This window comes from Octodon degus, unplaced genomic scaffold (genome assembly GCF_000260255.1).
Source record: "Octodon degus isolate 3935 unplaced genomic scaffold, OctDeg1.0 scaffold00058, whole genome shotgun sequence".
NCBI lineage: Eukaryota > Metazoa > Chordata > Mammalia > Rodentia > Octodontidae > Octodon > Octodon degus.
The window spans coordinates 9,426,031-9,433,776 of NW_004524634.1; the positions used below are offsets into that span (position 1 = coordinate 9,426,031).

A 7,746-nucleotide genomic window follows, 5' to 3' on the forward strand; every position below is an offset into this window, starting at 1 on the left:
ATGTTAGTTGGAAAATACACAACACCTATGCAAAGTTGAGTGCTGTAGCATTTTCTGCACTAATGTACACTGTCATTTTGTCTTTCTCAATAGATTACAATTAAGTTAAAGCAACAAAGCAAAGATAAATAATGCATGGGGTAGAAGAAACAGTAAAGCTAGTTCCAAACTCTGGAACTAGCATTCTTGAGTTTTAAAGCTTGAGCAAGAGGATTAAGTTGTGCATCTTCTAATGTCCCTTTCTGGAGTTCAGTGCCCAGCATGAGAACAATGACTCCCCCTGGAGCAGATCTGAGCTCCCTGCAGCTTTCAATGTGGTCCCATACTGCAGCTAATTATGTGACTCTCCTAGCTGCCTTGGATTGCAGTCTCCTGCTTTTCACAACCCTGGGCTTGTATTGAAACATTTCCTTCTTTGATTCTTCCCTTCACCTCCCCTACCATTTGTGGGCCTCATATTTCTAGGTGGGAATTCTTCCTAGTTTTAGTTTGAATCTCAGACCAACATTTGCCAAATTGTGCAATGTCAATATTGCATTTGGACTATTGTTGTGATATGACAGTCAATGCAATGGAGCTTTTAAACTACATTTGTTCCATTTCTGAAGTATAATCTCTAAATTCTCCAACATTCTCTAGGCCTGCACTAAAACAGCAAGGTTTTGAACTAAATGTTCTCTATCTTTCGAGCATTCAAAAAATAATTTAGTAGGTACAGACTTATTTTACCTTCATGTAGGTGACAGTAAAAAGTGCTATATATCAGGCATTATACACTTATGGTCATATTTCACAGGGTAGGAAACTAACATTTAAAGTGTTTGAATTTCTGAAAAAGTTACCAAAATGAAGCAGGCAAGTCCAAAGACAGGAGAATTGAATTTTTTTTTGGTTGTTGTTGTTTCTTTTTCTTTTTTGTGTGTGCAGTGAGAGAATTCATTTATGATTCATAGCACACCACGATTCTAGACATAAGCTAATCTCTTACAGTCATGACACATTAAGCCATAATTATCCATTTGCAATTCAGGGAAAACATTTTGAAAGATTTTTTGACTTGTTTCTTTTTCTTAGGGGTGCAAGTTATGAGTAAAATGCACGAATTAACTTTTGTTTACTAGAAAATAATTAAAATTTTGAAACTCACTATATACCGTATCACCTACATTACAAGAGTTTTAAAATGAATAATATGATTTCTGCGATTATAATGCAATTGTCTTAATACTATTGAATAAAAAAAACAGAAACATTAAGATATATGTGATCTCACCAATCAGAATTGGAGTTAGTTGTGCATAATATGAAATATATAAATAATTATGAAATATATCTATGTTCTACCGTCATTTTCTAGCACTCAGTCTAATAGGAGGAAGAACCCCATGCAAGTTTTTTCATTCCCCAGAACAAAGACAATTCCCATCACAAATACCAGAGGAGCCACGCTGCACCAGCAGAAAAATCAGTTGTGAGCTGTGCTGACAAAATGAGCCAGAATGATCTTCTAGGGAGTCATATTTGAGACTCCTCTTATCCAAAGGGAGATATTAGTCGGTTGAGAAGCAGACTAAAGGGATCACACCCAGAGGGTACAATGTAGGAAGCCTCTGGACCTACACTCCAAAGATTCTCTCAGCCTACTCAGAGGCAACAGAAGAACTACTGTGGGGAAACTCCTTTAGGACCTCTTGCAAAAGGTGCCACGGGACCCGTGGTAACCAAAGAAGCATAAGCTAAGCCAAGCCAATAAAAATGACACCACAATGCTCTGAAAAGTTAATTATCATCAGAATCACAGGTTCCAAGGTGATCTGGAATTATGTTATAAGCAAATGGAAAGATTGAAAAAATTTGAATTAAATTAGGATGCAGAGTCTGCTAACATAAAGGGCATATGCCTACTGTGGCAATGATACCTTCAGGGCTCGGGAGAGATCTAGATTTCTTGCCTAGCATATACGAGAGCCTGGACTTGATTTCCGAATAAAAATAGAAACTTTCAGGGGTCAGGGAGATGGCTCAGTAGAATAAGTGCTTCCCTGGCAAGCGCAAGGGTCTGAGTTCAGTCTCCAGTTCCGCAAAAGAAAAAAAAATTTTTTTTTTAATTCTGTGATGTAAATTATATTTCAGAACAAAGTAAAATATCTAAAGCAATAACTAAAAGATCAACTCATCAAGAATACATAAATATCTGTAATATATATGTACAGAAAGGTAAAAATAACAGAAGCAGAGTTTGATGGACCCAAAAGAATATAGAGTATTGTTAGTTAAGGATTTCAACTCATCTACTGTAGCGAATGACAGAACTAGTAAAGAGTAAAATTGGCAAGAATATATTCAGTTTGATTAATATTTAGAACACATTCAAATAACATTTTTAAAACATTTTGACTACACATGGGAAATTCAGAAACATAATAATCTGGATCTTAAAATAAGCCTCAACAAAGTTTTAGTATAAATATCATAAAACATGTCCTCTGATCATGTCAAAATATAAATTAAAAACAAGAATAAAGAGAAATCTGAAAGTAATTGGAAATAAAATAGTACTCTGGAACAATCTCAATGAAAACATAAAATTTCAGAAAATTAAAAGAGGACATAATACAACTTGTAGAAATGTGTCAGTTGAAGATAAATCAACTATAGGAGAAATAGCACTGAAACTGATCATCTAAATTCCCACTTTCATAACCAACAAGAGCACATTATTTTGTTATTTATTTTAACATAAAAAGAGAAGGAAATAATAACTATGAAAAATTCGTGAAATTAAAGAATGTGATTGCAAAGTAACTGTAACAAAAATTGGCTCTTACAAATTCCATAAGATTGTTCAAATTCTAGTAATATGGACAGACAAAAACAGAGATGAAGGAAATAAAGAGTATTAGGAATGAAAAGGAATTACTTCTGATCTGTACCACAAAAGATAATGTGAAAGATACATAAAATTTGGACTTAATATATTTGATAATTTAGGTGTATCAACAAGATACTGATGGGGGCTGGGGAGATGGCTCAGTGGAATAAGTGCTTCCCTGTCAAGTGCAAGGGCCTGAGTTTAATCCCTGGTTCTGGATAAAAGAATAAAAAAAAATGAAAAAAAACAAGATACTGATGTTATTTCTGATAGATAGATATAAATGAGAAATATATGGATAGACAGATAGGTAAACTTATGGAGTTCATGTTAGGGTCATTTTTCTTTTAACTTAATTTGTAGTTTCTCATTCTCTGCATTTAGATAATGCTTTTGGTATTTTTTATTTTAAAGCAAAAAAAAAATAAAAACAATGATATAAAATTTCAAAACAAGATTAAAGGAGATGGGAGACCTGTCCAATGTAGCCTAGCCTCTGCCACCCCAAGTCCCAGCAGCAGCAAAAGGGACCCCGGGGCACTGCACCCAGAAGCTCCTGCTACAGACAGCCTCTTCCCAGGGATACAGATATGGACGAAGTGTTTGTTTGTTTATTTATTTATTTTAATGTATTTGGTACAGGGTCTCATTACACAGCTTGGACTCCTAGTGATCCTCCTATTTTCAGCCTTGCATCACTGGGATTACAGGTGTGCACCACCACACCTGGTGTTGGTAGTGAGTTCAGCATGTCCAGGGCTGAGGCCAGCTCAGCATATGCCAGGGATTGAACCCAGGTCCCTGTGCTTGCGTAAGCAGGCGATTGGTCTGCTTAGCTTTCTTGCAGGTCCTAGAGGAAGTATTTGAGGATGCATCAGCATGGAAGAAAAACAAAATACAAGGAGCAGATTCCACCTATCATGAAAAATGCAAACTGATCCAGCAAATGGATTTGAGTATTTATTAAATCAAGCAGAGTTGTTTGCACATTTCATTCAACCTGCTGCTCAGAAGACTCCAACCTCACTTTTGAGGATAAAACCAGGGTACCCACAAATAAAAAAAAGGTTCAGAAACAGAATTAATCTCAGCTGGGGATCACCAACTCCATGGAACAGAGCAAGAGGAGGATGTAGAACTATTAACAGGAAACTCCAAATCAACCAATATTTGCGCTCCATTTGAAGATCCCCATCCTTTGTGAGATGGTGCAAACTGAGAGATTAACAGATCTGAGGATTGAATTGACCCTCTATTTATTTATTTATTTATTTATTTATTTATTTATTACTACAGCAGCAAGGGTAACCTGGTAGATGAAATTGTCCTGGGAAAGACCCTTCAAGCAATTTATCTTGAGTGCCTAAAAAACCATAGAAACATTCCTGGTCTTCATATGGTTTTGGTTCCTAAGCTTTCATCACACAACTGAATGAGTGAATTCAAGAGACAGGTGCTAACCCTTAGATCTGCTTGTCTAAGTGGAAATAAAGAACAAAGATCTTCTTGTTATTAGAAGAATGGGATGTATGTGGAATATCTTATGAAATGCTTATTAAAGAGAGGTCTATGCTGAAAATAATTTAACTGGATGTATTTCAGTATAGATGAAGCCCACTGCTTCAAAATGAGAAGTCTAAATTGTCAGAAATAGTATGGGAATTCAATACTACAATTGGACTACTATTAACTAGAATACCTTTTTAGAACAACTTGTATGACATCTGATCAATTCTTATTTTTTTGTTGTTGTTGTTGCCAGATGTGTTTATTCAAGTGATAACTTTGATTCTTGGTTTGATATGAATAACTATCTTAGGTACCAAAATCTAGTAGAGAGGCTTCACATGGTTTTGTACCCGTTCCTATCCTTTGCATCAAGGCTGATATTAAAAACAATTTGCCACCAAAGAAGGAAGTGAAGATCTAAATGAGGCTCAGCAAGACACAGGGAATGGTGTACCCAGATATTAATGAAGGACACAGATATACTGAACTCAGAAGAAACAATGGACAAGTTGAAGTTATTGAACATCCTGAGGCAGTGGAGAAAACGCTGTGATAAAGCCTACATCTTTATGGAGTAGAACCTGGTCCATCTTATACAATAGTTAAGCATCTAGTTACGAACAATAGCAAAACAATGGTGTTAGACAAGTTGCTCCCTAAATGAGAGCAACAAGATTCCTAATCACTAATCTTTATACCAATGAGAAGAGAACTAGACATTCTGAAAGGTTATTGCATGTGGAAAAATTATGAGCACTATAGGTAGGATGGACAGACTCCCCATGATGAGAGCCAGGACTCTATCAATGAACACAAGGAACCAAACAGCACAAAGTCTGTTTTCACATTAAACATACATGCTAGTGGCCTTGCCATCAGTCTTGCTACTGCTGATGTTATAATTTTATGACTTGGATTGGAATCCCCGAGTCAATCTCCAGGGTATGGACCTAGAACACAGAACTGGAAAAACCTTTCTCTGAAGGACTGTTAAGATTTTTCTCAATTTGTTGGTTGGTTGTTTTTTCACTCTGTTGGTGATGTGTTTTGATTTATAGAAACTTCTCAATAAGTGAGATCCCAGTTGTTGATTTCATGAAACATTTCATGCGCAGTTTGGCTTTTGTTCATGAGCTCTCTGCCTACCTCTATGTCTTCAAGATTTCCACCTATTTTCTCTGCCAGTAGATTTAGTGTTTTCACTTTTATGTTTAGGTCTTTAATTCATTTTGACTTTAGTTTAGTGTATGATGATAGCCATGGATTTAGTTTTAATTTTTGGTAAGTGGAGAGTCAGTGACATTTGGTAAAGAGTGTATTTTTCTTCCAGTGAACATGTTTGGCTCCTTTGTCAATGATAATATGGCTGAGTTTGTTTGTAGTTGTTTCTGCATCTTCTAATCTGTTCCATTGATCCTCAGGTCTGTGTTATGCCCCATGCCTATATCTTATAGTGTGAGCAATGAATTTGATGATAATAGTGTGAAACATAACAACCATTATTAATTGCTCATTCTTCTTTTGAAATTCTGTACCATTTTTATTGTCTTACAGTGCCTTTTTTGTCTTCATTGTCATTATTTTTATTTCTTTCCTCTTTAAAGTAAAACAAAAAGAACTGGACAAACGAAGACAGAGTGTTATGTTTAATACCTGATAACCCTGTAGAAGAAAGAATAGTAGAATGTGCAGAGATGAAACTCAGAGTGTATTCCATTGTCATTCAATAAGGGAGGCTTGTAGATCAGAATCCTAACAAAATTGGAAAGGATGAAATGCTTCAAATGATTCCCCATGGAGCAACACATATGTTTGCCTCAAAGGAAAGTGAAAAAACTGAGGAGGATATTGATGGCATTTTTGGAAAGAAACATAAAGAAGAAAGCCACATTCTCCAAAAGTGGGTAAAACCTCTCTTTAAAATTTCATAATCGGGCTGGAGAGATGGCTCAGTGGTCTAAAGCACCTACTTAGAACAAGTTCAGCGAAGCACAGGGACCACGGTTCAATCCCCCAGCACCACATGCCAGCCAGCCCGCCCCCTGGTGGGCTGAGCTGGCCACACACACCTCTCTCTCTCTCTCTCTCTCTCTCTCTCTAATAAATAAAAAAAAAATTAAAAAAAAAATAAACTGATTGTTTTAAAAAAAAAAAAATTTCATAATGGATACAGAGACAATTGTGGATAGCTTTGAATGAGAGGACCTTACAGAAAAACAGACAGTTGCATTCCCTGAGTAGTTTGAACCACCAAATGAGAGAGAAAGGCTCACTGTGCCGTTGATGCATATTACAGAGAAGTTCTTCACCTTAGTGAGCCTAAAGCACCCAAGGTTCCTGAACTCCCCAAACAAGCCAATGTTTAGGAATTATAGGCCTTTTCTCCACATTTATTTGAATTACTGGAAAAATAGATTTTGCACTACAGAAAAACTATTAGGTTCAAGGTAACTCAAAGTCCTGATCATTCTAATGCAGCACAAGCAAAGAAAGAATACCTTAAAATTGATAAAGTGGAACCCCTTAATAGGAGGAAGTAGAAGATAGATAAGGTTCTGACATAAGAATTTACCAATTGGAATGAGAGAGACTTTAACCGTTTTATTAAAGCTAATGAGAAATGAGGTTATGATGATATTACAAATGTAGCAAGAGAAATGGAAGGAAAAACTCCAGAAGTCATTGAATAGTAAGCTTTGTCCTATAAAAGATGTGAAGATCTCTGAGACAAGGATGATTATGGCTCAGGTTGAAAGGAGAGAGGCAAGAAGTCAGAAAGGCACTTGATGCAAAGATTGGATGATATAAAGTACCTTTTCATCAGCTCCAAAGTTCATATGGTATTAATAAAGGAAAAGTAATTACACAGAAGTAAGGAATCATTTCCTGATTTGTTTGCTTCACAAGCTTGGATTTGACAAAGAAAATTTGTATGATGAATTGCTACAGTGTATCTGAAACTCTCCTCAGTTCACATTTGATTGGTTTCTGAGCTCTACGGAACTGCAGTGGAGCTCCAGAGGAGGTGTAACCCCTTAACTACATTGAATCAAAGGGAAGACACAGAACTAGAAGAAAAGGAGAAAGAAGGCAGAGAAAAAAGACACAAGGACCAAAGCCTTTCCACACAGAAACATACAATGGATGGAGCATCTGATGAGTAGAAGGAAAAAGAAGCTGAAACCATGAAAGCATACTTGTTTCTTATTCACTAACTTCAAAACAGAAGTTCTTTAATTTACAGGTCTTCATGAAATGTACTGTTCAATATTCAACGGCTATATGATTCAAAGACAGCAGGTTTAATCAGTGTACTGGGCTATAGAGTGTACTTTCACTTTTTAAAATGGAAAAACTACTCTGAA

At 36.1% G+C, this 7,746-nt stretch overlaps 1 pseudogene; it reads left to right on the plus strand.

Annotated features, from left to right (window-relative positions):
* Nucleotides 1–3,799: 3,799 nt before the first annotated feature.
* LOC101577990 lies at nt 3,800–7,545 on the plus strand (annotated as a pseudogene).
* The last annotated feature ends 201 nt before the right edge of the window (nt 7,546–7,746 follow it).